The sequence below is a fragment of the Urtica dioica genome, chromosome 5 (genome assembly GCF_054948205.1).
Source record: "Urtica dioica subsp. dioica isolate 48M chromosome 5, U.dioica_male_clone48M_v1_H2, whole genome shotgun sequence".
Lineage (NCBI taxonomy): Eukaryota > Viridiplantae > Streptophyta > Magnoliopsida > Rosales > Urticaceae > Urtica > Urtica dioica.
The window spans coordinates 12,395,289-12,421,147 of record NC_142760.1 but is presented as its reverse complement, the minus strand read 5'-3'; the positions used below and the strand labels follow the sequence as shown (position 1 = coordinate 12,421,147).

General features: G+C 46.2%; 57 non-coding genes across 57 annotated transcripts; all 57 read right to left on the bottom strand.

Moving 5' to 3' along the window:
* Positions 1 to 222: 222 nt before the first annotated feature.
* LOC149396828 (5S ribosomal RNA) lies at positions 223 to 341 on the bottom strand. The gene has a single exon (XR_016299573.1). It is a non-coding gene; the product is annotated as a 5S ribosomal RNA (ribosomal RNA).
* Positions 342 to 675: 334 nt separating this feature from the next.
* LOC149396827 (5S ribosomal RNA) lies at positions 676 to 794 on the bottom strand. The gene has a single exon (XR_016299571.1). It is a non-coding gene; the product is annotated as a 5S ribosomal RNA (ribosomal RNA).
* A 334-nt stretch (positions 795 to 1,128) lies between these two features.
* Positions 1,129 to 1,247, bottom strand: LOC149396826 (5S ribosomal RNA). Its single transcript, XR_016299570.1, has one exon. It is a non-coding gene; the product is annotated as a 5S ribosomal RNA (ribosomal RNA).
* Positions 1,248 to 1,581: 334 nt separating this feature from the next.
* Positions 1,582 to 1,700, bottom strand: LOC149396825 (5S ribosomal RNA). Its single transcript, XR_016297711.1, has one exon. It is a non-coding gene; the product is annotated as a 5S ribosomal RNA (ribosomal RNA).
* Positions 1,701 to 2,034: 334 nt separating this feature from the next.
* LOC149396824 (5S ribosomal RNA) lies at positions 2,035 to 2,153 on the bottom strand. The gene has a single exon (XR_016298532.1). It is a non-coding gene; the product is annotated as a 5S ribosomal RNA (ribosomal RNA).
* A 334-nt stretch (positions 2,154 to 2,487) lies between these two features.
* Positions 2,488 to 2,606, bottom strand: LOC149396823 (5S ribosomal RNA). Its single transcript, XR_016298350.1, has one exon. It is a non-coding gene; the product is annotated as a 5S ribosomal RNA (ribosomal RNA).
* Positions 2,607 to 2,940: 334 nt separating this feature from the next.
* LOC149396822 (5S ribosomal RNA) lies at positions 2,941 to 3,059 on the bottom strand. Its single transcript, XR_016298993.1, has one exon. It is a non-coding gene; the product is annotated as a 5S ribosomal RNA (ribosomal RNA).
* Positions 3,060 to 3,393: 334 nt separating this feature from the next.
* On the bottom strand, positions 3,394 to 3,512 carry LOC149396821 (5S ribosomal RNA). Its single transcript, XR_016297688.1, has one exon. It is a non-coding gene; the product is annotated as a 5S ribosomal RNA (ribosomal RNA).
* A 334-nt stretch (positions 3,513 to 3,846) lies between these two features.
* On the bottom strand, positions 3,847 to 3,965 carry LOC149396820 (5S ribosomal RNA). Its single transcript, XR_016299569.1, has one exon. It is a non-coding gene; the product is annotated as a 5S ribosomal RNA (ribosomal RNA).
* Positions 3,966 to 4,298: 333 nt separating this feature from the next.
* Positions 4,299 to 4,417, bottom strand: LOC149396819 (5S ribosomal RNA). The gene has a single exon (XR_016299568.1). It is a non-coding gene; the product is annotated as a 5S ribosomal RNA (ribosomal RNA).
* A 334-nt stretch (positions 4,418 to 4,751) lies between these two features.
* LOC149396818 (5S ribosomal RNA) lies at positions 4,752 to 4,870 on the bottom strand. Its single transcript, XR_016299010.1, has one exon. It is a non-coding gene; the product is annotated as a 5S ribosomal RNA (ribosomal RNA).
* Positions 4,871 to 5,204: 334 nt separating this feature from the next.
* Positions 5,205 to 5,323, bottom strand: LOC149396817 (5S ribosomal RNA). Its single transcript, XR_016298319.1, has one exon. It is a non-coding gene; the product is annotated as a 5S ribosomal RNA (ribosomal RNA).
* A 334-nt stretch (positions 5,324 to 5,657) lies between these two features.
* LOC149396816 (5S ribosomal RNA) lies at positions 5,658 to 5,776 on the bottom strand. The gene has a single exon (XR_016297710.1). It is a non-coding gene; the product is annotated as a 5S ribosomal RNA (ribosomal RNA).
* Positions 5,777 to 6,110: 334 nt separating this feature from the next.
* LOC149396815 (5S ribosomal RNA) lies at positions 6,111 to 6,229 on the bottom strand. The gene has a single exon (XR_016297709.1). It is a non-coding gene; the product is annotated as a 5S ribosomal RNA (ribosomal RNA).
* A 334-nt stretch (positions 6,230 to 6,563) lies between these two features.
* Positions 6,564 to 6,682, bottom strand: LOC149396814 (5S ribosomal RNA). The gene has a single exon (XR_016297687.1). It is a non-coding gene; the product is annotated as a 5S ribosomal RNA (ribosomal RNA).
* Positions 6,683 to 7,016: 334 nt separating this feature from the next.
* On the bottom strand, positions 7,017 to 7,135 carry LOC149396813 (5S ribosomal RNA). Its single transcript, XR_016299567.1, has one exon. It is a non-coding gene; the product is annotated as a 5S ribosomal RNA (ribosomal RNA).
* A 334-nt stretch (positions 7,136 to 7,469) lies between these two features.
* LOC149396812 (5S ribosomal RNA) lies at positions 7,470 to 7,588 on the bottom strand. The gene has a single exon (XR_016299072.1). It is a non-coding gene; the product is annotated as a 5S ribosomal RNA (ribosomal RNA).
* Positions 7,589 to 7,922: 334 nt separating this feature from the next.
* Positions 7,923 to 8,041, bottom strand: LOC149396811 (5S ribosomal RNA). Its single transcript, XR_016298318.1, has one exon. It is a non-coding gene; the product is annotated as a 5S ribosomal RNA (ribosomal RNA).
* Positions 8,042 to 8,375: 334 nt separating this feature from the next.
* On the bottom strand, positions 8,376 to 8,494 carry LOC149396810 (5S ribosomal RNA). The gene has a single exon (XR_016297708.1). It is a non-coding gene; the product is annotated as a 5S ribosomal RNA (ribosomal RNA).
* A 334-nt stretch (positions 8,495 to 8,828) lies between these two features.
* On the bottom strand, positions 8,829 to 8,947 carry LOC149396809 (5S ribosomal RNA). The gene has a single exon (XR_016297686.1). It is a non-coding gene; the product is annotated as a 5S ribosomal RNA (ribosomal RNA).
* Positions 8,948 to 9,281: 334 nt separating this feature from the next.
* On the bottom strand, positions 9,282 to 9,400 carry LOC149396808 (5S ribosomal RNA). The gene has a single exon (XR_016297685.1). It is a non-coding gene; the product is annotated as a 5S ribosomal RNA (ribosomal RNA).
* A 334-nt stretch (positions 9,401 to 9,734) lies between these two features.
* LOC149396807 (5S ribosomal RNA) lies at positions 9,735 to 9,853 on the bottom strand. Its single transcript, XR_016298280.1, has one exon. It is a non-coding gene; the product is annotated as a 5S ribosomal RNA (ribosomal RNA).
* A 334-nt stretch (positions 9,854 to 10,187) lies between these two features.
* Positions 10,188 to 10,306, bottom strand: LOC149396806 (5S ribosomal RNA). Its single transcript, XR_016299009.1, has one exon. It is a non-coding gene; the product is annotated as a 5S ribosomal RNA (ribosomal RNA).
* A 334-nt stretch (positions 10,307 to 10,640) lies between these two features.
* Positions 10,641 to 10,759, bottom strand: LOC149396805 (5S ribosomal RNA). The gene has a single exon (XR_016298317.1). It is a non-coding gene; the product is annotated as a 5S ribosomal RNA (ribosomal RNA).
* Positions 10,760 to 11,093: 334 nt separating this feature from the next.
* LOC149396804 (5S ribosomal RNA) lies at positions 11,094 to 11,212 on the bottom strand. Its single transcript, XR_016297707.1, has one exon. It is a non-coding gene; the product is annotated as a 5S ribosomal RNA (ribosomal RNA).
* Positions 11,213 to 11,546: 334 nt separating this feature from the next.
* LOC149396803 (5S ribosomal RNA) lies at positions 11,547 to 11,665 on the bottom strand. The gene has a single exon (XR_016297684.1). It is a non-coding gene; the product is annotated as a 5S ribosomal RNA (ribosomal RNA).
* A 334-nt stretch (positions 11,666 to 11,999) lies between these two features.
* On the bottom strand, positions 12,000 to 12,118 carry LOC149396802 (5S ribosomal RNA). Its single transcript, XR_016299565.1, has one exon. It is a non-coding gene; the product is annotated as a 5S ribosomal RNA (ribosomal RNA).
* Positions 12,119 to 12,452: 334 nt separating this feature from the next.
* On the bottom strand, positions 12,453 to 12,571 carry LOC149396801 (5S ribosomal RNA). The gene has a single exon (XR_016298316.1). It is a non-coding gene; the product is annotated as a 5S ribosomal RNA (ribosomal RNA).
* A 334-nt stretch (positions 12,572 to 12,905) lies between these two features.
* Positions 12,906 to 13,024, bottom strand: LOC149396800 (5S ribosomal RNA). Its single transcript, XR_016298315.1, has one exon. It is a non-coding gene; the product is annotated as a 5S ribosomal RNA (ribosomal RNA).
* A 334-nt stretch (positions 13,025 to 13,358) lies between these two features.
* On the bottom strand, positions 13,359 to 13,477 carry LOC149396799 (5S ribosomal RNA). Its single transcript, XR_016297706.1, has one exon. It is a non-coding gene; the product is annotated as a 5S ribosomal RNA (ribosomal RNA).
* A 334-nt stretch (positions 13,478 to 13,811) lies between these two features.
* LOC149396798 (5S ribosomal RNA) lies at positions 13,812 to 13,930 on the bottom strand. The gene has a single exon (XR_016297683.1). It is a non-coding gene; the product is annotated as a 5S ribosomal RNA (ribosomal RNA).
* A 334-nt stretch (positions 13,931 to 14,264) lies between these two features.
* On the bottom strand, positions 14,265 to 14,383 carry LOC149396797 (5S ribosomal RNA). Its single transcript, XR_016299564.1, has one exon. It is a non-coding gene; the product is annotated as a 5S ribosomal RNA (ribosomal RNA).
* Positions 14,384 to 14,717: 334 nt separating this feature from the next.
* Positions 14,718 to 14,836, bottom strand: LOC149396796 (5S ribosomal RNA). The gene has a single exon (XR_016299563.1). It is a non-coding gene; the product is annotated as a 5S ribosomal RNA (ribosomal RNA).
* Positions 14,837 to 15,170: 334 nt separating this feature from the next.
* Positions 15,171 to 15,289, bottom strand: LOC149396795 (5S ribosomal RNA). The gene has a single exon (XR_016297724.1). It is a non-coding gene; the product is annotated as a 5S ribosomal RNA (ribosomal RNA).
* Positions 15,290 to 15,623: 334 nt separating this feature from the next.
* On the bottom strand, positions 15,624 to 15,742 carry LOC149396794 (5S ribosomal RNA). The gene has a single exon (XR_016297941.1). It is a non-coding gene; the product is annotated as a 5S ribosomal RNA (ribosomal RNA).
* Positions 15,743 to 16,076: 334 nt separating this feature from the next.
* LOC149396793 (5S ribosomal RNA) lies at positions 16,077 to 16,195 on the bottom strand. Its single transcript, XR_016299562.1, has one exon. It is a non-coding gene; the product is annotated as a 5S ribosomal RNA (ribosomal RNA).
* Positions 16,196 to 16,529: 334 nt separating this feature from the next.
* Positions 16,530 to 16,648, bottom strand: LOC149396792 (5S ribosomal RNA). The gene has a single exon (XR_016297723.1). It is a non-coding gene; the product is annotated as a 5S ribosomal RNA (ribosomal RNA).
* A 334-nt stretch (positions 16,649 to 16,982) lies between these two features.
* Positions 16,983 to 17,101, bottom strand: LOC149396791 (5S ribosomal RNA). Its single transcript, XR_016297940.1, has one exon. It is a non-coding gene; the product is annotated as a 5S ribosomal RNA (ribosomal RNA).
* A 334-nt stretch (positions 17,102 to 17,435) lies between these two features.
* On the bottom strand, positions 17,436 to 17,554 carry LOC149396790 (5S ribosomal RNA). Its single transcript, XR_016299561.1, has one exon. It is a non-coding gene; the product is annotated as a 5S ribosomal RNA (ribosomal RNA).
* A 334-nt stretch (positions 17,555 to 17,888) lies between these two features.
* Positions 17,889 to 18,007, bottom strand: LOC149396789 (5S ribosomal RNA). The gene has a single exon (XR_016297722.1). It is a non-coding gene; the product is annotated as a 5S ribosomal RNA (ribosomal RNA).
* Positions 18,008 to 18,341: 334 nt separating this feature from the next.
* Positions 18,342 to 18,460, bottom strand: LOC149396788 (5S ribosomal RNA). Its single transcript, XR_016298880.1, has one exon. It is a non-coding gene; the product is annotated as a 5S ribosomal RNA (ribosomal RNA).
* A 334-nt stretch (positions 18,461 to 18,794) lies between these two features.
* LOC149396787 (5S ribosomal RNA) lies at positions 18,795 to 18,913 on the bottom strand. The gene has a single exon (XR_016299559.1). It is a non-coding gene; the product is annotated as a 5S ribosomal RNA (ribosomal RNA).
* A 334-nt stretch (positions 18,914 to 19,247) lies between these two features.
* Positions 19,248 to 19,366, bottom strand: LOC149396786 (5S ribosomal RNA). Its single transcript, XR_016298863.1, has one exon. It is a non-coding gene; the product is annotated as a 5S ribosomal RNA (ribosomal RNA).
* A 334-nt stretch (positions 19,367 to 19,700) lies between these two features.
* Positions 19,701 to 19,819, bottom strand: LOC149396785 (5S ribosomal RNA). The gene has a single exon (XR_016298829.1). It is a non-coding gene; the product is annotated as a 5S ribosomal RNA (ribosomal RNA).
* Positions 19,820 to 20,154: 335 nt separating this feature from the next.
* Positions 20,155 to 20,273, bottom strand: LOC149396784 (5S ribosomal RNA). The gene has a single exon (XR_016299558.1). It is a non-coding gene; the product is annotated as a 5S ribosomal RNA (ribosomal RNA).
* Positions 20,274 to 20,607: 334 nt separating this feature from the next.
* Positions 20,608 to 20,726, bottom strand: LOC149396783 (5S ribosomal RNA). The gene has a single exon (XR_016298283.1). It is a non-coding gene; the product is annotated as a 5S ribosomal RNA (ribosomal RNA).
* Positions 20,727 to 21,060: 334 nt separating this feature from the next.
* Positions 21,061 to 21,179, bottom strand: LOC149396782 (5S ribosomal RNA). Its single transcript, XR_016298862.1, has one exon. It is a non-coding gene; the product is annotated as a 5S ribosomal RNA (ribosomal RNA).
* Positions 21,180 to 21,512: 333 nt separating this feature from the next.
* LOC149396781 (5S ribosomal RNA) lies at positions 21,513 to 21,631 on the bottom strand. Its single transcript, XR_016297821.1, has one exon. It is a non-coding gene; the product is annotated as a 5S ribosomal RNA (ribosomal RNA).
* A 334-nt stretch (positions 21,632 to 21,965) lies between these two features.
* Positions 21,966 to 22,084, bottom strand: LOC149396780 (5S ribosomal RNA). The gene has a single exon (XR_016297721.1). It is a non-coding gene; the product is annotated as a 5S ribosomal RNA (ribosomal RNA).
* Positions 22,085 to 22,418: 334 nt separating this feature from the next.
* Positions 22,419 to 22,537, bottom strand: LOC149396779 (5S ribosomal RNA). Its single transcript, XR_016298279.1, has one exon. It is a non-coding gene; the product is annotated as a 5S ribosomal RNA (ribosomal RNA).
* A 334-nt stretch (positions 22,538 to 22,871) lies between these two features.
* Positions 22,872 to 22,990, bottom strand: LOC149396778 (5S ribosomal RNA). Its single transcript, XR_016298844.1, has one exon. It is a non-coding gene; the product is annotated as a 5S ribosomal RNA (ribosomal RNA).
* Positions 22,991 to 23,324: 334 nt separating this feature from the next.
* On the bottom strand, positions 23,325 to 23,443 carry LOC149396777 (5S ribosomal RNA). The gene has a single exon (XR_016299557.1). It is a non-coding gene; the product is annotated as a 5S ribosomal RNA (ribosomal RNA).
* Positions 23,444 to 23,755: 312 nt separating this feature from the next.
* Positions 23,756 to 23,874, bottom strand: LOC149396776 (5S ribosomal RNA). The gene has a single exon (XR_016298210.1). It is a non-coding gene; the product is annotated as a 5S ribosomal RNA (ribosomal RNA).
* A 334-nt stretch (positions 23,875 to 24,208) lies between these two features.
* LOC149396775 (5S ribosomal RNA) lies at positions 24,209 to 24,327 on the bottom strand. The gene has a single exon (XR_016297763.1). It is a non-coding gene; the product is annotated as a 5S ribosomal RNA (ribosomal RNA).
* A 334-nt stretch (positions 24,328 to 24,661) lies between these two features.
* On the bottom strand, positions 24,662 to 24,780 carry LOC149396774 (5S ribosomal RNA). Its single transcript, XR_016298276.1, has one exon. It is a non-coding gene; the product is annotated as a 5S ribosomal RNA (ribosomal RNA).
* A 334-nt stretch (positions 24,781 to 25,114) lies between these two features.
* On the bottom strand, positions 25,115 to 25,233 carry LOC149396773 (5S ribosomal RNA). The gene has a single exon (XR_016297732.1). It is a non-coding gene; the product is annotated as a 5S ribosomal RNA (ribosomal RNA).
* A 334-nt stretch (positions 25,234 to 25,567) lies between these two features.
* On the bottom strand, positions 25,568 to 25,686 carry LOC149396772 (5S ribosomal RNA). The gene has a single exon (XR_016298278.1). It is a non-coding gene; the product is annotated as a 5S ribosomal RNA (ribosomal RNA).
* Between the last annotated feature and the right edge of the window lie 173 nt (positions 25,687 to 25,859).

The following is a 25,859-nucleotide window of genomic DNA, read 5'->3' as shown; positions in this document are numbered from 1 at the left end:
TTTTCGCGATATTCGCGTTGGGACGGTTTCGGAAGAGTGATCGGCGAAATTCCGACAAGGTGAACGGGGGAAGGGTAAAATCGTAAATTTCGCCCTCGTTCCGGAATTTCGACTTTCACCGGTGAATTGTAAGCGTAAACGAGCATTTGAACAAGGCTCGGAGCGATTTTTGGTGAAATTCCATCGTTTCGGCCTCCGAAAAAAATAATTCGCAAAAAAAGAGGGATGCAACACGAGGACTTCCCAGGAGGTCACCCATCCTAGTACTACTCTCGCCCAAGCACGCTTAACTTCGGAGTTCTGATGGGATCCGGTGCATTAGTGCTGGTATGATCGCATCCGCAAGCATTAGCGCGCATTATCTATATAAGAATCAACGCCGCGACTCCCAAAAGCCATAACTACGTCTTCGGTGCACCAAAAATCACATAAAATATATGAATTCCTAATAACTTTTCGCGATCTTCGCGTTGGGACGGTTTCGGAAGAGTGATCGGCGAAATTCCGACAAGGTGAACGGGGGAAGGGTAAAATCGTAAATTTCACCCTCGGTCCGGAATTTCGACTTTCACCGGTGAATTGTAAGCGTAAACGGGCATTTGAACAAGACTCGGAGCGATTTTTGGTGAAATTCCATCGTTTCGGCCTCCGAAAAAAATAATTCGCAAAAAAAGAGGGATGCAACACGAGGACTTCCCAGGAGGTCACCCATCCTAGTACTACTCTCGCCCAAGCACGCTTAACTTCGGAGTTCTGATGGGATCCGGTGCATTAGTGCTGGTATGATCGCATCCGCAAGCATTAGCGCGCATTATCTATATAAGAATCAACGCCGCGACTCCCAAAAGCCATAACTACGTCTTCGGTGCACCAAAAATCACATAAAATATATGAATTCCTAATAACTTTTCGCGATATTCGCGTTGGGACGGTTTCGGAAGAGTGATCGGCGAAATTCCGACAAGGTGAACGGGGGAAGGGTAAAATCGTAAATTTCGCCCTCGTTCCGGAATTTCGACTTTCACCGGTGAATTGTAAGCGTAAACGAGCATTTGAACAAGGCTCGGAGCGATTTTTGGTGAAATTCCATCGTTTCGGCCTCCGAAAAAAATAATTCGCAAAAAAAGAGGGATGCAACACGAGGACTTCCCAGGAGGTCACCCATCCTAGTACTACTCTCGCCCAAGCACGCTTAACTTCGGAGTTCTGATGGGATCCGGTGCATTAGTGCTGGTATGATCGCATCCGCAAGCATTAGCGCGCATTATCTATATAAGAATCAACGCCGCGACTCCCAAAAGCCATAACTACGTCTTCGGTGCACCAAAAATCACATAAAATATATGAATTCCTAATAACTTTTCGCAATCTTCGCGTTGGGACGGTTTCGGAAGAGTGATCGGCGAAATTCCGACAAGGTGAACGGGGGAAGGGTAAAATCGTAAATTTCGCCCTCGTTCCGGAATTTTGACTTTCACCGGTGAATTGTAAGCGTAAACGAGCATTTGAACAAGACTCTGAGCGATTTTTGGTGAAATTCCATCGTTTCGGCCTCCGAAAAAAATAATTCGCAAAAAAAGAGGGATGCAACACGAGGACTTCCCAGGAGGTCACCCATCCTAGTACTACTCTCGCCCAAGCACGCTTAACTTCGGAGTTCTGATGGGATCCGGTGCATTTGTGCTGGTATGATCGCATCCGCAAGCATTAGCGCGCATTATCTATATAAGAATCAACGCCGCGACTCCCAAAAGCCATAACTACGTTTTCGGTGCACCAAAAATCACATAAAATATATGAATTCCTAATAACTTTTCGCAATCTTCGCGTTGGGACGGTTTCGGAAGAGTGATCGGCGAAATTCCGACAAGGTGAACGGGGGAAGGGTAAAATCGTAAATTTTGCCCTCGGTCCGGAATTTCGACTTTCACCGGTGAATTGTAAGCGTAAACGGGCATTTGAACAAGACTCGGAGCGATTTTTGGTGAAATTCCATCGTTTCGGCCTCCGAAAAAAATAATTCGCAAAAAAAGAGGGATGCAACACGAGGACTTCCCAGGAGGTCACCCATCCTAGTACTACTATCGCCCAAGCACGCTTAACTTCGGAGTTCTGATGGGATCCGGTGCATTAGTGCTGGTATGATCGCATCCGCAAGCATTAGCGCGCATTATATATATAAGAATCAACGCCGCGACTCCCAAAAGCCATAACTACGTCTTCGGTGCACCAAAAATCACATAAAATATATGAATTCCTAATAACTTTTCGCGATCTTCGCGTTGGGACGGTTTCGGAAGAGTGATCGGCGAAATTCCGACAAGGTGAACGGGGGAAGGGTAAAATCGTAAATTTCACCCTCGGTCCGGAATTTCGACTTTCACCGTTGAATTGTATGCGTAAACGCGCATTTGAACAAGGCTCGGAGCGATTTTTGGTGAAATTCCATCGTTTCGGCCTCCGAAAAAAATAATTCGCAAAAAAAGAGGGATGCAACACGATGACTTCCCAGGAGGTCACCCATCCTAGTACTACTCTCGCCCAAGCACGCTTAACTTCGGAGTTCTGATGGGATCCGGTGCATTTGTGCTGGTATGATCGCATCCGCAAGCATTAGCGCGCATTATCTATATAAGAATCAACGCCGCGACTCCCAAAAGCCATAACTACGTTTTCGGTGCACCAAAAATCACATAAAATATATGAATTCCTAATAACTTTTCGCAATCTTCGCGTTGGGACGGTTTCGGAAGAGTGATCGGCGAAATTCCGACAAGGTGAACGAGGGAAGGGTAAAATCGTAAATTTCACCCTCGGTCCGGAATTTCGACTTTCAACGGTGAATTGTAAGCGTAAACGGGCATTTCAACAAGACTCGGAGCGATTTTTGTTGAAATTCCATCGTTTCGGCCTCCGAAAAAAATAATTCGCAAAAAAAGAGGGATGCAACACGAGGACTTCCCAGGAGGTCACCCATCCTAGTACTACTCTCGCCCAAGAACGCTTAACTTCGGAGTTCTGATGGGATTCGGTGCATTAGTGCTGGTATGATCGCATCCGCAAGCATTAGCGCGCATTATCTATATAAGAATCAACGCCGCGACTCCCAAAAGCCATAACTACGTCTTCGGTGCACCAAAAATCACATAAAATATATGAATTCCTAATAACTTTTCGCGATCTTCGCGTTGGGACGGTTTCGGAAGAGTGATCGGCGAAATTCCGACAAGGTGAACGGGGGAAGGGTAAAATCGTAAATTTCGCCCTCGGTCCGGAATTTCGACTTTCACCGGTAAATTGTAAGCGTAATCGAGCATTTGAACAAGGCTCGGAGCGATTTTTGGTGAAATTCCATCGTTTCGGCCTCCGAAAAAAATAATTCGCAAAAAAAGAGGGATGCAACACGAGGACTTCCCAGGAGGTCACCCATCCTAGTACTACTCTCGCCCAAGCACGCTTAACTTCGGAGTTCTGATGGGATCCGGTGCATTAGTGCTGGTATGATCACATCCGCAAGCATTAGCGCGCATTATCTATATAAGAATCAACGCCGCGACTCCCAAAAGCCATAACTACGTCTTCGGTGCACCAAAAATCACATAAAATATATGAATTCCTAATAACTTTTCGCGATCTTCGCGTTAGGACGGTTTCGGAAGAGTGATCGGCGAAATTCCGACAAGGTGAACGGGGGAAGGGTAAAATCGTAAATTTCGCCCTCGGTCCGGAATTTCGACTTTCACCGGTAAATTGTAAGCGTAAACGAGCATTTGAACAAGGCTCGGAGCGATTTTTGGTGAAATTCCATCGTTTCGGCCTCCGAAAAAAATAATTCGCAAAAAAAGAGGGATGCAACACGAGGACTTCCCAGGAGGTCACCCATCCTAGTACTACTCTCGCCCAAGCACGCTTAACTTCGGAGTTCTGATGGGATCCGGTGCATTAGTGCTGGTATGATCGCATCCGCAAGCATTAGCGCGCATTATCTATATAAGAATCAACGCCGCGACTCCCAAAGCCATAACTACGTCTTCGGTGCACCAAAAATCACATAAAATATATGAATTCCTAATAACTTTTCGCGATCTTCGCGTTGGGACGGTTTCGGAAGAGTGATCGGCGAAATTCCGACAAGGTGAACGGGGGAAGGGTAAAATCGTAAATTTCACCCTCGGTCCGGAATTTCGACTTTCACCGGTGAATTGTAAGCGTAAACGGGCAATTGAACAAGACTCGGAGCGATTTTTGTTGAAATTCCATCGTTTCGGCCTCCGAAAAAAATAATTCGCAAAAAAAGAGGGATGCAACACGAGGACTTCCCAGGAGGTCACCCATCCTAGTACTACTCTCGCCCAAGCACGCTTAACTTCGGAGTTCTGATGGGATCCGGTGCATTAGTGCTGGTATGATCGCATCCGCAAGCATTAGCGCGCATTATCTATATAAGAATCAACGCCGCGACTCCCAAAAGCCATAACTACGTCTTCGGTGCACCAAAAATCACATAAAATATATGAATTCCTAATAACTTTTCGCGATCGTCGCGTTGGGACGGTTTCGGAAGAGTGATCGGCGAAATTCCGACAAGGTGAACGGGGGAAGGGTAAAATCGTAAATTTCGCCCTCGGTCCGGAATTTCGACTTTCACCGGTGAATTGTAAGCGTAAACGGGCAATTGAACAAGACTCGGAGCGATTTTTGTTGAAATTCCATCGTTTCGGCCTCCGAAAAAAATAATTCGCAAAAAAAGAGGGATGCAACACGAGGACTTCCCAGGAGGTCACCCATCCTAGTACTACTCTCGCGCAAGCACGCTTAACTTCGGAGTTCTGATGGGATCCGGTGCATTAGTGCTGGTAAGATCACATCCGCAAGCATTAGCGCACATTATCTATATAAGAATCAACGCCGCGACTCCCAAAATCCATAACTACGTCCTCGGTGCACCAAAAATCACATAAAATATATGAATTCCTAATAACTTTTCGCGATCTTCGCGTTGGGACGGTTTCGGAAGAGTGATCGGCGAAATTCCGACAAGGTGAACGGGGGAAGGGTAAAATCGTAAATTTCGCCCTCGGTCCGGAATTTCAACTTTCACCGGTGAATTGTATGCGTAAACGCGCATTTGAACAAGGCTCGGAGCGATATTTGGTGAAATTCCATCATTTCGGTCTCCGAAAAAAATAATTCGCAAAAAAAGAGGGATGCAACACGAGGACTTCCCAGGAGGTCACCCATCCTAGTACTACTCTCGCCCAAGCACGCTTAACTTCGGAGTTCTGATGGGATCCGGTGCATTAGTGCTGGTAAGATCACATCCGCAAGCATTAGCGCGCATTATCTATATAAGAATCAACGCCGCGACTCCCAAAAGCCATAACTACGTCCTCGGTGCACCAAAAATCACATAAAATATATGAATTCCTAATAACTTTTCGCGATCTTCGCGTTGGGACGGTTTCGGAAGAGTGATCGGCGAAATTCCGACAAGGTGAACGGGGGAAGGGTAAAATCGTAAATTTCACCCTCGATCCGGAATTTCGACTTTCACCGGTGAATTGTATGCGTAAACGCGCATTTGAACAAGGCTCGGAGCGATTTTTGGTGAAATTTCATCGTTTCGGCCTCCGAAAAAAATAATTCGCAAAAAAAGAGGGATGCAACACGAGGACTTCCCAGGAGGTCACCCATCCTAGTACTACTCTCGCCCAAGCACGCTTAACTTCGGAGTTCTGATGGGATCCGGTGCATTTGTGCTGGTATGATCGCATCCGCAAGCATTAGCGCGCATTATCTATATAAGAATCAACGCCGCGACTCCCAAAAGCCATAACTACGTTTTCGGGACACCAAAAATCATATAAAATATATGAATTCCTAATAACTTTTCGCAATCTTCGCGTTGGGACGGTTTCGGAAGAGTGATCGGCGAAATTCCGACAAGGTGAACGGGGGAAGGGTAAAATCGTAAATTTTGCCCTCGGTCCGGAATTTCGACTTTCACCGGTGAATTGTAAGCGTAAACGGGCATTTGAACAAGACTCGGAGCGATTTTTGGTGAAATTCCATCGTTTCGGCCTCCGAAAAAAATAATTCGCAAAAAAAGAGGGATGCAACACGAGGACTTCCCAGGAGGTCACCCATCCTAGTACTACTCTCGCCCAAGCACGCTTAACTTCGGAGTTCTGATGGGATCCGGTGCATTTGTGCTGGTATGATCGCATCCGCAAGCATTAGCGCGCATTATCTATATAAGAATCAACGCCGCGACTCCCAAAAGCCATAACTACGTTTTCGGGACACCAAAAATCATATAAAATATATGAATTCCTAATAACTTTTCGCAATCTTCGCGTTGGGACGGTTTCGGAAGAGTGATCGGCGAAATTCCGACAAGGTGAACGGGGGAAGGGTAAAATCGTAAATTTTGCCCTCGGTCCGGAATTTCGACTTTCACCGGTGAATTGTAAGCGTAAACGGGCATTTGAACAAGACTCGGAGCGATTTTTGGTGAAATTCCATCGTTTCGGCCTCCGAAAAAAATAATTCGCAAAAAAAGAGGGATGCAACACGAGGACTTCCCAGGAGGTCACCCATCCTAGTACTACTCTCGCCCAAGCACGCTTAACTTCGGAGTTCTGATGGGATCCGGTGCATTAGTGCTGGTATGATCACATCCGCAAGCATTAGCGCGCATTATCTATATAAGAATCAACGCCGCGACTCCCAAAAGCCATAACTACGTCTTCGGTGCACCAAAAATCACATAAAATATATGAATTCCTAATAACTTTTCGCGATCTTCGCGTTAGGACGGTTTCGGAAGAGTGATCGGCGAAATTCCGACAAGGTGAACGGGGGAAGGGTAAAATCGTAAATTTCACCCTCGGTCCGGAATTTCGACTTTCACCGGTGAATTGTATGCGTAAACGCGCATTTGAACAAGGCTCGGAGCGATTTTTGGTGAAATTCCATCGTTTCGGCCTCCGAAAAAAATAATTCGCAAAAAAAGAGGGATGCAACACGAGGACTTCCCAGGAGGTCACCCATCCTAGTACTACTCTCGCCCAAGCACGCTTAACTTCGGAGTTCTGATGGGATCCGGTGCATTAGTGCTGGTATGATCGCATCCGCAAGCATTAGCGCGCATTATCTATATAAGAATCAACGCCGCGACTCCCAAAAGCCATAACTACGTCTTCGGTGCACCAAAAATCACATAAAATATATGAATTCCTAATAACTTTTCGCGATCTTCGCGTTGGGACGGTTTCGGAAGAGTGATCGGCGAAATTCCGACAAGGTGAACGGGGGAAGGGTAAAATCGTAAATTTCACCCTCGGTCCGGAATTTCGACTTTCACCGGTGAATTGTAAGCGTAAACGGGCAATTGAACAAGACTCGGAGCGATTTTTGTTGAAATTCCATCGTTTCGGCCTCCGAAAAAAATAATTCGCAAAAAAAGAGGGATGCAACACGAGGACTTCCCAGGAGGTCACCCATCCTAGTACTACTCTCGCGCATGCACGCTTAACTTCGGAGTTCTGATGGGATCCGGTGCATTAGTGCTGGTAAGATCACATCCGCAAGCATTAGCGCACATTATCTATATAAGAATCAACGCCGCGACTCCCAAAATCCATAACTACGTCCTCGGTGCACCAAAAATCACATAAAATATATGAATTCCTAATAACTTTTCGCGATCTTCGCGTTGGGACGGTTTCGGAAGAGTGATCGGCGAAATTCCGACAAGGTGAACGGGGGAAGGGTAAAATCGTAAATTTCGCCCTCGGTCCGGAATTTCAACTTTCACCGGTGAATTGTATGCGTAAACGCGCATTTGAACAAGGCTCGGAGCGATATTTGGTGAAATTCCATCATTTCGGTCTCCGAAAAAAATAATTCGCAAAAAAAGAGGGATGCAACACGAGGACTTCCCAGGAGGTCACCCATCCTAGTACTACTCTCGCCCAAGCACGCTTAACTTCGGAGTTCTGATGGGATCCGGTGCATTAGTGCTGGTAAGATCACATCCGCAAGCATTAGCGCGCATTATCTATATAAGAATCAACGCCGCGACTCCCAAAAGCCATAACTACGTCCTCGGTGCACCAAAAATCACATAAAATATATGAATTCCTAATAACTTTTCGCGATCTTCGCGTTGGGACGGTTTCGGAAGAGTGATCGGCGAAATTCCGACAAGGTGAACGGGGGAAGGGTAAAATCGTAAATTTCACCCTCGATCCGGAATTTCGACTTTCACCGGTGAATTGTATGCGTAAACGCGCATTTGAACAAGGCTCGGAGCGATTTTTGGTGAAATTTCATCGTTTCGGCCTCCGAAAAAAATAATTCGCAAAAAAAGAGGGATGCAACACGAGGACTTCCCAGGAGGTCACCCATCCTAGTACTACTCTCGCCCAAGCACGCTTAACTTCGGAGTTCTGATGGGATCCGGTGCATTTGTGCTGGTATGATCGCATCCGCAAGCATTAGCGCGCATTATCTATATAAGAATCAACGCCGCGACTCCCAAAAGCCATAACTACGTTTTCGGGACACCAAAAATCATATAAAATATATGAATTCCTAATAACTTTTCGCAATCTTCGCGTTGGGACGGTTTCGGAAGAGTGATCGGCGAAATTCCGACAAGGTGAACGGGGGAAGGGTAAAATCGTAAATTTTGCCCTCGGTCCGGAATTTCGACTTTCACCGGTGAATTGTAAGCGTAAACGGGCATTTGAACAAGACTCGGAGCGATTTTTGGTGAAATTCCATCGTTTCGGCCTCCGAAAAAAATAATTCGCAAAAAAAGAGGGATGCAACACGAGGACTTCCCAGGAGGTCACCCATCCTAGTACTACTCTCGCCCAAGCACGCTTAACTTCGGAGTTCTGATGGGATCCGGTGCATTAGTGCTGGTATGATCACATCCGCAAGCATTAGCGCGCATTATCTATATAAGAATCAACGCCGCGACTCCCAAAAGCCATAACTACGTTTTCGGTGCACCAAAAATCACATAAAATATATGAATTCCTAATAACTTTTCGCGATCTTCGCGTTGGGACGGTTTCGGAAGAGTGATCGGCGAAATTCCGACAAGGTGAACGGGGGAAGGGTAAAATCGTAAATTTCGCCCTCGGTCCGGAATTTCGACTTTCACCGGTAAATTGTAAGCGTAATCGAGCATTTGAACAAGACTCGGAGCGATTTTTGGTGAAATTCCATCGTTTCGGCCTCCGAAAAAAATAATTCGCAAAAAAAGAGGGATGCAACACGAGGACTTCCCAGGAGGTCACCCATCCTAGTACTACTCTCGCCCAAGCACGCTTAACTTCGGAGTTCTGATGGGATCCGGTGCATTAGTGCTGGTATGATCACATCCGCAAGCATTAGCGCGCATTATCTATATAAGAATCAACGCCGCGACTCCCAAAAGCCATAACTACGTCTTCGGTGCACCAAAAATCACATAAAATATATGAATTCCTAATAACTTTTCGCGATCTTCGCGTTAGGACGGTTTCGGAAGAGTGATCGGCGAAATTCCGACAAGGTGAACGGGGGAAGGGTAAAATCGTAAATTTCGCCCTCGGTCCGGAATTTCGACTTTCACCGGTAAATTGTAAGCGTAAACGAGCATTTGAACAAGGCTCGGAGCGATTTTTGGTGAAATTCCATCGTTTCGGCCTCCGAAAAAAATAATTCGCAAAAAAAGAGGGATGCAACACGAGGACTTCCCAGGAGGTCACCCATCCTAGTACTACTCTCGCCCAAGCACGCTTAACTTCGGAGTTCTGATGGGATCCGTTGCATTAGTGCTGGTATGATCGCATCCGCAAGCATTAGCGCGCATTATCTATATAAGAATCAACGCCGCGACTCTCAAAAGCCATAACTACGTCTTCGGTGCACCAAAAATCACATAAAATATATGAATTCCTAATAACTTTTCGCGATCTTCGCGTTGGGACGGTTTCGGAAGAGTGATCGGCGAAATTCCGACAAGGTGAACGGGGGAAGGGTAAAATCGTAAATTTCACCCTCGGTCCGGAATTTCGACTTTCACCGGTGAATTGTAAGCGTAAACGGGCAATTGAACAAGACTCGGAGCGATTTTTGTTGAAATTCCATCGTTTCGGCCTCCGGAAAAAATAATTCGCAAAAAAAGAGGGATGCAACACGAGGACTTCCCAGGAGGTCACCCATCCTAGTACTACTCTCGCGCAAGCACGCTTAACTTCGGAGTTCTGATGGGATCCGGTGCATTAGTGCTGGTAAGATCACATCCGCAAGCATTAGCGCACATTATCTATATAAGAATCAACGCCGCGACTCCCAAAATCCATAACTACGTCCTCGGTGCACCAAAAATCACATAAAATATATGAATTCCTAATAACTTTTCGCGATCTTCGCGTTGGGACGGTTTCGGAAGAGTGATCGGCGAAATTCCGACAAGGTGAACGGGGGAAGGGTAAAATCGTAAATTTCGCCCTCGGTCCGGAATTTCAACTTTCACCGGTGAATTGTATGCGTAAACGCGCATTTGAACAAGGCTCGGAGCGATATTTGGTGAAATTCCATCATTTCGGTCTCCGAAAAAAATAATTCGCAAAAAAAGAGGGATGCAACACGAGGACTTCCCAGGAGGTCACCCATCCTAGTACTACTCTCGCCCAAGCACGCTTAACTTCGGAGTTCTGATGGGATCCGGTGCATTAGTGCTGGTAAGATCACATCCGCAAGCATTAGCGCGCATTATCTATATAAGAATCAACGCCGCGACTCCCAAAAGCCATAACTACGTCCTCGGTGCACCAAAAATCACATAAAATATATGAATTCCTAATAACTTTTCGCGATCTTCGCGTTGGGACGGTTTCGGAAGAGTGATCGGCGAAATTCCGACAAGGTGAACGGGGGAAGGGTAAAATCGTAAATTTCACCCTCGATCCGGAATTTCGACTTTCACCGGTGAATTGTATGCGTAAACGCGCATTTGAACAAGGCTCGGAGCGATTTTTGGTGAAATTTCATCGTTTCGGCCTCCGAAAAAAATAATTCGCAAAAAAAGAGGGATGCAACACGAGGACTTCCCAGGAGGTCACCCATCCTAGTACTACTCTCGCCCAAGCACGCTTAACTTCGGAGTTCTGATGGGATCCGGTGCATTTGTGCTGGTATGATCGCATCCGCAAGCATTAGCGCGCATTATCTATATAAGAATCAACGCCGCGACTCCCAAAAGCCATAACTACGTTTTCGGGACACCAAAAATCATATAAAATATATGAATTCCTAATAACTTTTCGCAATCTTCGCGTTGGGACGGTTTCGGAAGAGTGATCGGCGAAATTCCGACAAGGTGAACGGGGGAAGGGTAAAATCGTAAATTTTGCCCTCGGTCCGGAATTTCGACTTTCACCGGTGAATTGTAAGCGTAAACGGGCATTTGAACAAGACTCGGAGCGATTTTTGGTGAAATTCCATCGTTTCGGCCTCCGAAAAAAATAATTCGCAAAAAAAGAGGGATGCAACACGAGGACTTCCCAGGAGGTCACCCATCCTAGTACTACTCTCGCCCAAGCACGCTTAACTTCGGAGTTCTGATGGGATCCGGTGCATTAGTGCTGGTATGATCACATCCGCAAGCATTAGCGCGCATTATCTATATAAGAATCAACGCCGCGACTCCCAAAAGCCATAACTACGTCTTCGGTGCACCAAAAATCACATAAAATATATGAATTCCTAATAACTTTTCGCGATCTTCGCGTTAGGACGGTTTCGGAAGAGTGATCGGCGAAATTCCGACAAGGTGAACGGGGGAAGGGTAAAATCGTAAATTTCGCCCTCGGTCCGGAATTTCGACTTTCACCGGTGAATTGTAAGCGTAAACGGGCATTTGAACAAGACTCGGAGCGATTTTTGGTGAAATTCCATCGTTTCGGCCTCCGAAAAAAATAATTCGCAAAAAAAGAGGGATGCAACACGAGGACTTCCCAGGAGGTCACCCATCCTAGTACTACTCTCGCCCAAGCACGCTTAACTTCGGAGTTCTGATGGGATCCGGTGCATTAGTGCTGGTATGATCGCATCCGCAAGCATTAGCGCGCATTATCTATATAAGAATCAACGCCGCGACTCCCAAAAGCCATAACTACGTCTTCGGTGCACCAAAAATCACATAAAATATATGAATTCCTAATAACTTTTCGCGATCTTCGCGTTGGGACGGTTTCGGAAGAGTGATCGGCGAAATTCCGACAAGGTGAACGGGGGAAGGGTAAAATCGTAAATTTCACCCTCGGTCCGGAATTTCGACTTTCACCGGTGAATTGTAAGCGTAAACGGGCAATTGAACAAGACTCGGAGCGATTTTTGTTGAAATTCCATCGTTTCGGCCTCCGAAAAAAATAATTCGCAAAAAAAGAGGGATGCAACACGAGGACTTCCCAGGAGGTCACCCATCCTAGTACTACTCTCGCCCAAGCACGCTTAACTTCGGAGTTCTGATGGGATCCGGTGCATTAGTGCTGGTAAGATCACATCCGCAAGCATTAGCGCACATTATCTATATAAGAATCAACGCCGCGACTCCCAAAATCCATAACTACGTCCTCGGTGCACCAAAAATCACATAAAATATATGAATTCCTAATAACTTTTCGCTTTCTTCGCGTTGGGACGGTTTCGGAAGAGTGATCGGCGAAATTCCGACAAGGTGAACGGGGGAAGGGTAAAATCGTAAATTTCGCCCTCGGTCCGGAATTTCAACTTTCACCGGTGAATTGTATGCGTAAACGCGCATTTGAACAAGGCTCGGAGCGATATTTGGTGAAATTCCATCATTTCGGTCTCCGAAAAAAATAATTCGCAAAAAAAGAGGGATGCAACACGAGGACTTCCCAGGAGGTCACCCATCCTAGTACTACTCTCGCCCAAGCACGCTTAACTTCGGAGTTCTGATGGGATCCGGTGCATTAGTGCTGGTAAGATCACATCCGCAAGCATTAGCGCGCATTATCTATATAAGAATCAACGCCGCGACTCCCAAAAGCCATAACTACGTCCTCGGTGCACCAAAAATCACATAAAATATATGAATTCCTAATAACTTTTCGCGATCTTCGCGTTGGGACGGTTTCGGAAGAGTGATCGGCGAAATTCCGACAAGGTGAACGGGGGAAGGGTAAAATCGTAAATTTCACCCTCGGTCCGGAATTTCGACTTTCACCGGTGAATTGTATGCGTAAACGCGCATTTGAACAAGGCTCGGAGCGATTTTTGGTGAAATTTCATCGTTTCGGCCTCCGAAAAAAATAATTCGCAAAAAAAGAGGGATGCAACACGAGGACTTCCCAGGAGGTCACCCATCCTAGTACTACTCTCGCCCAAGCACGCTTAACTTCGGAGTTCTGATGGGATCCGGTGCATTTGTGCTGGTATGATCGCATCCGCAAGCATTAGCGCGCATTATCTATATAAGAATCAACGCCGCGACTCCCAAAAGCCATAACTACGTTTTCGGTACACCAAAAATCACATAAAATATATGAATTCCTAATAACTTTTCGCAATCTTCGCGTTGGGACGGTTTCGGAAGAGTGATCGGCGAAATTCCGACAAGGTGAACGGGGGAAGGGTAAAATCGTAAATTTTGCCCTCGGTCCGGAATTTCGACTTTCACCGGTGAATTGTAAGCGTAAACGGGCATTTGAACAAGACTCGGAGCGATTTTTGGTGAAATTCCATCGTTTCGGCCTCCGAAAAAAATAATTCGCAAAAAAAGAGGGATGCAACACGAGGACTTCCCAGGAGGTCACCCATCCTAGTACTACTCTCGCCCAAGCACGCTTAACTTCGGAGTTCTGATGGGATCCGGTGCATTAGTGCTGGTATGATCACATCCGCAAGCATTAGCGCGCATTATCTATATAAGAATCAACGCCGCGACTCCCAAAAGCCATAACTACGTCTTCGGTGCACCAAAAATCACATAAAATATATGAATTCCTAATAACTTTTCGCGATCTTCGCGTTAGGACGGTTTCGGAAGAGTGATCGGCGAAATTCCGACAAGGTGAACGGGGGAAGGGTAAAATCGTAAATTTCGCCCTCGGTCCGGAATTTCGACTTTCACCGGTGAATTGTAAGCGTAAACGGGCATTTGAACAAGACTCGGAGCGATTTTTGGTGAAATTCCATCGTTTCGGCCTCCGAAAAAAATAATTCGCAAAAAAAGAGGGATGCAACACGAGGACTTCCCAGGAGGTCACCCATCCTAGTACTACTCTCGCCCAAGCACGCTTAACTTCGGAGTTCTGATGGGATCCGGTGCATTAGTGCTGGTATGATCGCATCCGCAAGCATTAGCGCGCATTATCTATATAAGAATCAACGCCGCGACTCCCAAAAGCCATAACTACGTCTTCGGTGCACCAAAAATCACATAAAATATATGAATTCCTAATAACTTTTCGCGATCTTCGCGTTGGGACGGTTTCGGAAGAGTGATCGGCGAAATTCCGACAAGGTGAACGGGGGAAGGGTAAAATCGTAAATTTCGCCCTCGGTCCGGAATTTCGACTTTCACCGGTAAATTGTAAGCGTAAACGAGCATTTGAACAAGGCTCGGAGCGATTTTTGGTGAAATTCCATCGTTTCGGCCTCCGAAAAAAATAATTCGCAAAAAAATTGGGATGCAACACGAGGACTTCCCAGGAGGTCACCCATCCTAGTACTACTCTCGCCCAAGCACGCTTAACTTCGGAGTTCTGATGGGATCCGGTGCATTAGTGCTGGTATGATCGCATCCGCAAGCATTAGCGCGCATTATCTATATAAGAATCAACGCCGCGACTCCCAAAAGCCATAACTACGTCTTCGGTGCACCAAAAATCACATAAAATATATGAATTCCTAATAACTTTTCGCGATCTTCGCGTTGGGACGGTTTCGGAAGAGTGATCGGCGAAATTCCGACAAGGTGAACGGGGGAAGGGTAAAATCGTAAATTTCGCCCTCGGTCCGGAATTTCGACTTTCACCGGTGAATTGTAAGCGTAAACGAGCATTTGAACAAGGCTCGGAGCGATTTTTGGTGAAATTCCATCGTTTCGGCCTCCGAAAAAAATAATTCGCAAAAAAAGAGGGATGCAACACGAGGACTTCCCAGGAGGTCACCCATCATAGTACTACTCTCGCCCAAGCACGCTTAACTTCGGAGTTCTGATGGGATCCGGTGCATTAGTGCTGGTATGATCACATCCGCAAGCATTAGCGCGCATTATCTATATAAGAATCAACGCCGCGACTCCCAAAAGCCATAACTACGTCTTCGGTGCACCAAAAATCACATAAAATATATGAATTCCTAATAACTTTTCGCGATCTTCGCGTTAGGACGGTTTCGGAAGAGTGATCGGCGAAATTCCGACAAGGTGAACGGGGGAAGGGTAAAATCGTAAATTTCGCCCTCGGTCCGGAATTTCGACTTTCACCGGTGAATTGTAAGCGTAAACGGGCATTTGAACAAGACTCGGAGCGATTTTTGGTGAAATTCCATCGTTTCGGCCTCCGAAAAAAATAATTCGCAAAAAAAGAGGTATGCAACACGAGGACTTCCCAGGAGGTCACCCATCCTAGTACTACTCTCGCCCAAGCACGCTTAACTTCGGAGTTCTGATGGGATCCGGTGCATTAGTGCTGGTATGATCGCATCCGCAAGCATTAGCGCGCATTATCTATATAAGAATCAACGCCGCGACTCCCAAAAGCCATAACTACGTCTTCGGTGCACCAAAAATCACATAAAATATATGAATTCCTAATAACTTTTCGCGATCTTCGCGTTGGGACGGTTTCGGAAGAGTGATCGGCGAAATTCCGACAAGGTGAACGGGGGAAGGGTAAAATCGTAAATTTCGCCCTCGGTCCGGAATTTCGACTTTCACCGGTAAATTGTAAGCGTAAACGAGCATTTGAACAAGGCTCGGAGCGATTTTTGGTGAAATTCCATCGTTTCGGCCTCCGAAAAAAATAATTCGCAAAAAAATTGGGATGCAACACGAGGACTTCCCAGGAGGTCACCCATCCTAGTACTACTCTCGCCCAAGCACGCTTAACTTCGGAGTTCTGATGGGATCCGGTGCATTAGTGCTGGTATGATCGCATCCGCAAGCATTAGCGCGCATTATCTATATAAGAATCAACGCCGCGACTCCCAAAAGCCATAACTACGTCTTCGGTGCACCAAAAATCACATAAAATATATGAATTCCTAATAACTTTTCGCGATCTTCGCGTTGGGACGGTTTCGGAAGAGTGATCGGCGAAATTCCGACAAGGTGAACGGGGGAAGGGTAAAATCGTAAATTTCGCCCTCGGTCCGGAATTTCGACTTTCACCGGTGAATTGTAAGCGTAAACGAGCATTTGAACAAGGCTCGGAGCGATTTTTGGTGAAATTCCATCGTTTCGGCCTCCGAAAAAAATAATTCGCAAAAAAAGAGGGATGCAACACGAGGACTTCCCAGGAGGTCACCCATCATAGTACTACTCTCGCCCAAGCACGCTTAACTTCGGAGTTCTGATGGGATCCGGTGCATTAGTGCTGGTATGATCACATCCGCAAGCATTAGCGCGCATTATCTATATAAGAATCAACGCCGCGACTCCCAAAAGCCATAACTACGTCTTCGGTGCACCAAAAATCACATAAAATATATGAATTCCTAATAACTTTTCGCGATCTTCGCGTTAGGACGGTTTCGGAAGAGTGATCGGCGAAATTCCGACAAGGTGAACGGGGGAAGGGTAAAATCGTAAATTTCGCCCTCGGTCCGGAATTTCGACTTTCACCGGTGAATTGTAAGCGTAAACGGGCATTTGAACAAGACTCGGAGCGATTTTTGGTGAAATTCCATCGTTTCGGCCTCCGAAAAAAATAATTCGCAAAAAAAGAGGTATGCAACACGAGGACTTCCCAGGAGGTCACCCATCCTAGTACTACTCTCGCCCAAGCACGCTTAACTTCGGAGTTCTGATGGGATCCGGTGCATTAGTGCTGGTATGATCGCATCCGCAAGCATTAGCGCGCATTATCTATATAAGAATCAACGCCGCGACTCCCAAAAGCCATAACTACGTCTTCGGTGCACCAAAAATCACATAAAATATATGAATTCCTAATAACTTTTCGCGATCTTCGCGTTGGGACGGTTTCGGAAGAGTGATCGGCGAAATTCCGACAAGGTGAACGGGGGAAGGGTAAAATCGTAAATTTCGCCCTCGGTCCGGAATTTCGACTTTCACCGGTAAATTGTAAGCGTAAACGAGCATTTGAACAAGGCTCGGAGCGATTTTTGGTGAAATTCCATCGTTTCGGCCTCCGAAAAAAATAATTCGCAAAAAAAGAGGGATGCAACACGAGGACTTCCCAGGAGGTCACCCATCCTAGTACTACTCTCGCCCAAGCACGCTTAACTTCGGAGTTCTGATGGGATCCGGTGCATTAGTGCTGGTATGATCGCATCCGCAAGCATTAGCGCGCATTATCTATATAAGAATCAACGCCGCGACTCCCAAAAGCCATAACTACGTCTTCGGTGCACCAAAAATCACATAAAATATATGAATTCCTAATAACTTTTCGCGATCTTCGCGTTGGGACGGTTTCGGAAGAGTGATCGGCGAAATTCCGACAAGGTGAACGGGGGAAGGGTAAAATCGTAAATTTCGCCCTCGGTCCGGAATTTCGACTTTCACCGGTGAATTGTAAGCGTAAACGAGCATTTGAACAAGGCTCGGAGCGATTTTTGGTGAAATTCCATCGTTTCGGCCTCCGAAAAAAATAATTCGCAAAAAAAGAGGGATGCAACACGAGGACTTCCCAGGAGGTCACCCATCATAGTACTACTCTCGCCCAAGCACGCTTAACTTCGGAGTTCTGATGGGATCCGGTGCATTAGTGCTGGTATGATCACATCCGCAAGCATTAGCGCGCATTATCTATATAAGAATCAACGCCGCGACTCCCAAAAGCCATAACTACGTCTTCGGTGCACCAAAAATCACATAAAATATATGAATTCCTAATAACTTTTCGCGATCTTCGCGTTAGGACGGTTTCGGAAGAGTGATCGGCGAAATTCCGACAAGGTGAACGGGGGAAGGGTAAAATCGTAAATTTTGCCCTCGGTCCGGAATTTCGACTTTCACCGGTGAATTGTAAGCGTAAACGAGCATTTGAACAAGGCTCGGAGCGATTTTTGGTGAAATTCCATCGTTTCGGCCTCCGAAAAAAATAATTCGCAAAAAAAGAGGGATGCAACACGAGGACTTCCCAGGAGGTCACCCATCCTTGTACTACTCTCGCCCAAGCACGCTTAACTTCGGAGTTCTGATGGGATCCGTTGCATTAGTGCTGGTATGATCGCATCCGCAAGCATTAGCGCGCATTATCTATATAAGAATCAACGCCGCGACTCCCAAAAGCCATAACTACGTCTTCGGTGCACCAAAAATCACATAAAATATATGAATTCCTAATAACTTTTCGCGATCTTCGCGTTGGGACGGTTTCGGAAGAGTGATCGGCGAAATTCCGACAAGGTGAACGGGGGAAGGGTAAAATCGTAAATTTCGCCCTCGGTCCGGAATTTCGACTTTCACCGGTGAATTGTAAGCGTAAACGAGCATTTGAACAAGACTCGGAGCGATTTTTGGTGAAATTCCATCGTTTCGGCCTCCGAAAAAAATAATTCGCAAAAAAAGAGGGATGCAACACGAGGACTTCCCAGGAGGTCACCCATCCTAGTACTACTCTCGCCCAAGCACGCTTAACTTCGGAGTTCTGATGGGATCCGGTGCATTAGTGCTGGTATGATCGCATCCGCAAGCATTAGCGCGCATTATCTATATAAGAATCAACGCCGCGACTCCCAAAAGCCATAACTACGTCCTCGGTGCACCAAAAATCACATAAAATATATGAATTCCTAATAACTTTTCGCGATCTTCCCGTTGGGACGGTTTCGGAAGAGTGATCGGCGAAATTCCGACAAGGTGAACGGGGGAAGGGTAAAATCGTAAATTTCGCCCTCGGTCCGGAATTTCGACTTTCACCGGTGAATTGTAAGCGTAAACGAGCATTTGAACAAGATTCGGAGCGATTTTTGGTGAAATTTCATCGTTTCGGCCTCCGAAAAAAATAATTCGCAAAAAAAGAGGGATGCAACACGAGGACTTCCCAGGAGGTCACCCATCCTAGTACTACTCTCGCACAAGCACGCTTAACTTCGGAGTTCTGATGGGATCCGGTGCATTAGTGCTGGTATGATCGCAACCGCAAGCATTAGCGCGCATTATCTATATAAGAATCAACGCCGCGACTCCCAAAAGCCATAACTACGTCCTCGGTGCACCAAAAATCACATAAAATATATGAATTCCTAATAACTTTTCGCGATCTTCGCGTTGGGACGGTTTCGGAAGAGTGATCGGCGAAATTCCGACAAGGTGAACGGGGGAAGGGTAAAATCGTAAATTTCACCCTCGGTCCGGAATTTCGACTTTCACCGGTGAATTGTATGCGTAAACGCGCATTTGAACAAGGCTCGGAGCGATTTTTGGTGAAATTTCATCGTTTCGGCCTCCGAAAAAAATAATTCGCAAAAAAAGAGGGATGCAACACGATGACTTCCCAGGAGGTCACCCATCCTAGTATTACTCTCGCCCAAGCACGCTTAACTTCGGAGTTCTGATGGGATCCGGTGCATTAGTGCTGGTATGATCGCATCCGCAAGCATTAGCGCGCATTATCTATATAAGAATCAACGCCGCGACTCCCAAAAGCCATAACTACGTTTTTCGGTGCACCAAAAATCACATAAAATATATGAATTCCTAATAACTTTTCGCAATCTTCGCGTTGGGACGGTTTCGGAAGAGTGATCGGCGAAATTCCGACAAGGTGAACGGGGGAAGGGTAAAATCGTAAATTTTGCCCTCGGTCCGGAATTTCGACTTTCACCGGTGAATTGTAAGCGTAAACGGGCATTTGAACAAGACTCGGAGCGATTTTTGGTGAAATTCCATCGTTTCGGCCTCCGAAAAAAATAATTCGCAAAAAAAGAGGGATGCAACACGAGGACTTCCCAGGAGGTCACCCATCCTAGTACTACTCTCGCCCAAGCACGCTTAACTTCGGAGTTCTGATGGGATCCGGTGCATTAGTGCTGGTATGATCGCATCCACAAGCATTAGCGCGCATTATCTATATAAGAATCAACGCCGCGACTCCCAAAAGCCATAACTACGTCTTCGGTGCACCAAAAATCACATAAAATATATGAATTCCTAATAACTTTTCGCGATCTTCGCGTTGGGACGGTTTCGGAAAAGTGATCGGCGAAATTCCGACAAGGTGAACGAGGGAAGGGTAAAATCGTAAATTTCACCCTCGGTCCGGAATTTCGACTTTCACCGGTGAATTGTAAGCGTAAACGGGCATTTGAACAAGACTCGGAGCGATTTTTGTTGAAATTCCATCGTTTCGGCCTCCGAAAAAAATAATTCGCAAAAAAAGAGGGATGCAACACGAGGACTTCCCAGGAGGTCACCCATCCTAGTACTACTCTCGCCCAAGCACGCTTAACTTCGGAGTTCTGATGGGATCCGGTGTATTAGTGCTGGTATGATCGCATCCGCAAGCATTAGCGCGCATTATCTATATAAGAATCAACGCCGCGACTCCCAAAAGCCATAACTACGTCTTCGGTGCACCAAAAATCACATAAAATATATGAATTCCTAATAACTTTTCGCGATCTTCGCGTTGGGACGGTTTCGGAAGAGTGATCGGCGAAATTCCGACAAGGTGAACGGGGGAAGGGTAAAATCGTAAATTTCGCCCTCGGTCCGGAATTTCGACTTTCACCGGTGAATTGTAAGCGTAAACGAGCATTTGAACAAGATTCGGAGCGATTTTTGGTGAAATTTCATCGTTTCGGCCTCCGAAAAAAATAATTCGCAAAAAAAGAGGGATGCAACACGAGGACTTCCCAGGAGGTCACCCATCCTAGTACTACTCTCGCACAAGCACGCTTAACTTCGGAGTTCTGATGGGATCCGGTGCATTAGTGCTGGTATGATCGCAACCGCAAGCATTAGCGCGCATTATCTATATAAGAATCAACGCCGCGACTCCCAAAAGCCATAACTACGTCCTCGGTGCACCAAAAATCACATAAAATATATGAATTCCTAATAACTTTTCGCGATCTTCGCGTTGGGACGGTTTCGGAAGAGTGATCGGCGAAATTCCGACAAGGTGAACGGGGGAAGGGTAAAATCGTAAATTTCGCCCTCGGTCGGAATTTCGACTTTCACCGGTGAATTGTAAGCGTAAACGGGCATTTGAACAAGACTCGGAGCGATTTTTTGTGAAATTCCATCGTTTCGGCCTCCGAAAAAAATAATTCGCAAAAAAAGAGGGATGCAACACGAGGACTTCCCAGGAGGTCACCCATCCTAGTACTACTCTCGCCCAAGCACGCTTAACTTCGGAGTTCTGATGGGATCCGGTGCATTAGTGCTGGTATTATCGCATCCGCAAGCATTAGCGCGCATTATCTATATAAGAATCAACGCCGCGACTCCCAAAAGCCATAACTACGTCTTCGGTGCACCAAAAATCACATAAAATATATGAATTCCTAATAACTTTTCGCGATCTTCGCGTTGGGACGGTTTCGGAAGAGTGATCGGCGAAATTCCGACAAGGTGAACGGGGGAAGGGTAAAATCGTAAATTTCGCCCTCGGTCCGGAATTTCGACTTTCACCGGTGAATTGTAAGCGTAAACGAGCATTTGAACAAGGCTCGGAGCGATTTTTGGTGAAATTCCATCGTTTCGGCCTCCGAAAAAAATAATTCGCAAAAAAAGAGGGATGCAACACGAGGACTTCCCAGGAGGTCACCCATCATAGTACTACTCTCGCCCAAGCACGCTTAACTTCGGAGTTCTGATGGGATCCGGTGCATTAGTGCTGGTATGATCACATCCGCAAGCATTAGCGCGCATTATCTATATAAGAATCAACGCCGCGACTCCCAAAAGCCATAACTACGTCTTCGGTGCACCAAAAATCACATAAAATATATGAATTCCTAATAATTTTTCGCGATCTTCGCGTTAGGACGGTTTCGGAAGAGTGATCGGCGAAATTCCGACAAGGTGAACGGGGGAAGGGTAAAATCGTAAATTTCGCCCTCGGTCCGGAATTTCGACTTTCACCGGTGAATTGTAAGCGTAAACGAGCATTTGAACAAGGCTCGGAGCGATTTTTGGTGAAATTCCATCGTTTCGGCCTCCGAAAAAAATAATTCGCAAAAAAAGAGGGATGCAACACGAGGACTTCCCAGGAGGTCACCCATCCTAGTACTACTCTCGCCCAAGCACGCTTAACTTCGGAGTTCTGATGGGATCCGTTGCATTAGTGCTGGTATGATCGCATCCGCAAGCATTAGCGCGCATTATCTATATAAGAATCAACGCCGCGACTCCCAAAAGCCATAACTACGTCTTCGGTGCACCAAAAATCACATAAATTATATGAATTCCTAATAACTTTTCGCGATCTTCGCGTTGGGACGGTTTCGGAAGAGTGATCGGCGAAATTCCGACAAGGTGAACGGGGGAAGGGTAAAATCGTAAATTTCGCCCTCGGTCCGGAATTTCGACTTTCACCGGTGAATTGTAAGCGTAAACGAGCATTTGAACAAGACTCGGAGCGATTTTTGGTGAAATTCCATCGTTTCGGCCTCCGAAAAAAATAATTCGCAAAAAAAGAGGGATACAACACGAGGACTTCCCAGGAGGTCACCCATCCTAGTACTACTCTCGCCCAAGCACGCTTAACTTCGGAGTTCTGATGGGATCCGGTGCATTAGTGCTGCTATGATCGCATCCGCAAGCATTAGCGCGCATTATTTATATAAGAATCAACGCCGCGACTCCCAAAAGCCATAACTACGTCTTCGGTGCACCAAAAATCACATAAAATATGTGAATTCCTAATAACTTTTCGCGATCTTCGCGTTGGCACGGTTTCGGAAGAGTGATCGGCGAAATTCCGACAAGGTGAACGGGGGAAGGGTAAAATCGTAAATTTCGCCATCGGTCCGGAATTTCGACTTTCACCGGTGAATTGTAAGCGTAAACGGGCATTTGAACAAGACTCGGAGCGATTTTTGGTGAAATTCCATCGTTTCGGCCTCTGAAAAAAATAATTCGCAAAAAAAGAGGGATGCAACACGAGGACTTCCCAGGAGGTCACCCATCCTAGTACTACTCTCGCCCAAGCACGCTTAACTTCGGAGTTCTGATGGGATCCGGTGCATTAGTGCTGGTATGATCGCATCCGCAAGCATTAGCGCGCATTATCTATATAAGAATCAACGCTACATCTTCGGTGCACCAAAAATCACATAAAATATATGAATTCCTAATAACTTTTCGCGATCTTCGCTTTGGGACGGTTTCGGAAGAGTGATCGGCGAAATTCCGACAAGGTGAACGGGGGAAGGGTAAAATCGTAAATTTCACCCTCGGTCCGGAATTTCGACTTTCACCGGTGAATTGTAAGCGTAAACGGGCATTTGAACAAGACTCGGAGCGATTTTTGGTGAAATTTCATCGTTTCGGCCTCCGAAAAAAATAATTCACAAAAAAAGAGGGATGCAACACGAGGACTTCCCAGGAGGTCACCCATCCTAGTACTACTCTCGCCCAAGCACGCTTAACTTCGGAATTCTGATGGGATCCGGTGCATTAGTGCTGGTATGATCGCATCCGCAAGCATTAGCGCGCATTATCTATATAAGAATCAACGCCGCGACTCCCAAAAGCCATAACTACGTCTTCGGTGCACCAAAAATCACGTAAAATATATGAATTCCTAATAACTTTTCGCGATCTTCGCGTTGGGACGGTTTCGGAAGAGTGATCAGCGAAATTCCGACAAGGTGAACGGGGGAAGGGTAAAATCGTAAATTTCTCCCTCGGTCCGGAATTTCGACTTTCACCGGTGAATTGAAAGCGTAAACGGGCATTTGAACAAGACTCGGAGCAATTTTTGGTGAAATTCCATCGTTTCGGCCTCCGAAAAAAATAATTCGCAAAAAAAGAGGGATGCAACACGAGGACTTCCCAGGAGGTCACCCATCCTAGTACTACTCTCGCCCAAGCACGCTTAACTTCGGAGTTCTGATGGGATCCGGTGCATTAGTACTGGTATGATCGCATCCGCAAGCATTAGCGCGCATTATCTATATAAGAATCAACGCCGCGACTCCCAAAAGCCATAACTACGTCTTCGGTGCACCAAAAATAACATAAAATATATGAATTCCTAATAACTTTTCGCGATCTTCGCGTTGGGACGGTTTCGGAAGAGTGATCGGCGAAATTCCGACAAGGTGAACGGGGGAAGGGTAAAATCGTAAATTTCGCTCTCGGTCCGGAATTTCGACTTTCACCGGTGAATTGTAAGCGTAAACGGGCATTTGAACAAGACTCGGAGCGATTTTTGGTGAAATTCCATCGTTTCGGCCTCCGAAAAAAATAATTCGCAAAAAAAGAGGGATGCAACACGAGGACTTCCCAGGAGGTCACCCATCCTAGTACTACTCTCGCCCAAGCACGCTTAACTTCGGAGTTCTGATGGGATCCGGTGCATTAGTGCTGGTATGATCACATTCGCAAGCATTAGCGCGCATTATCTATATAAGAATCAACGCCGCGACTCCCAAAAGCCATAACTACGTCTTCGGTGCACCAAAAATCACATAAAATATATGAATTCCTAATAACTTTTCGCGATCTTCCCGTTGGGACGGTTTCGGAAGAGTGATCGGCGAAATTCCGACAAGGTGAACGGGAGAAGGGTAAAATCGTAAATTTCGCCCTCGGTCCGGAATTTCGACTTTCACCGGTGAATTGTAAGCGTAAACGAGCATTTGAACAAGACTCGGAGCGATTTTTGGTGAAATTTCATCGTTTCGGCCTCCGAAAAAAATAATTCGCAAAAAAAGAGGGATGCAACACGAGGACTTCCCAGGAGGTCACCCATCGTAGTACTACTCTCGCCCAAGCACGCTTAACTTCGGAGTTCTGATGGGATCCGGTGCATTAGTGCTGGTATGATCACATCCGCAAGCATTAGCGCGCATTATCTATATAAGAATCAACGCCGCGACTCCCAAAAGCCATAACTACGTCTTCGGTGCACCAAAAATCACATAAAATATATGAATTCCTAATAATTTTTCGCGATCTTCGCGTTAGGACGGTTTCGGAAGAGTGATCGGCGAAATTCCGACAAGGTGAACGGGGGAAGGGTAAAATCGTAAATTTCGCCCTCGGTCCGGAATTTCGACTTTCACCGGTGAATTGTAAGCGTAAACGAGCATTTGAACAAGGCTCGGAGCGATTTTTGGTGAAATTCCATCGTTTCGGCCTCCGAAAAAAATAATTCGCAAAAAAAGAGGGATGCAACACGAGGACTTCCCAGGAGGTCACCCATCCTAGTACTACTCTCGCCCAAGCACGCTTAACTTCGGAGTTCTGATGGGATCCGTTGCATTAGTGCTGGTATGATCGCATCCGCAAGCATTAGCGCGCATTATCTATATAAGAATCAACGCCGCGACTCCCAAAAGCCATAACTACGTCTTCGGTGCACCAAAAATCACATAAAATATATGAATTCCTAATAACTTTTCGCGATCTTCGCGTTGGGACGGTTTCGGAAGAGTGATCGGCGAAATTCCGACAAGGT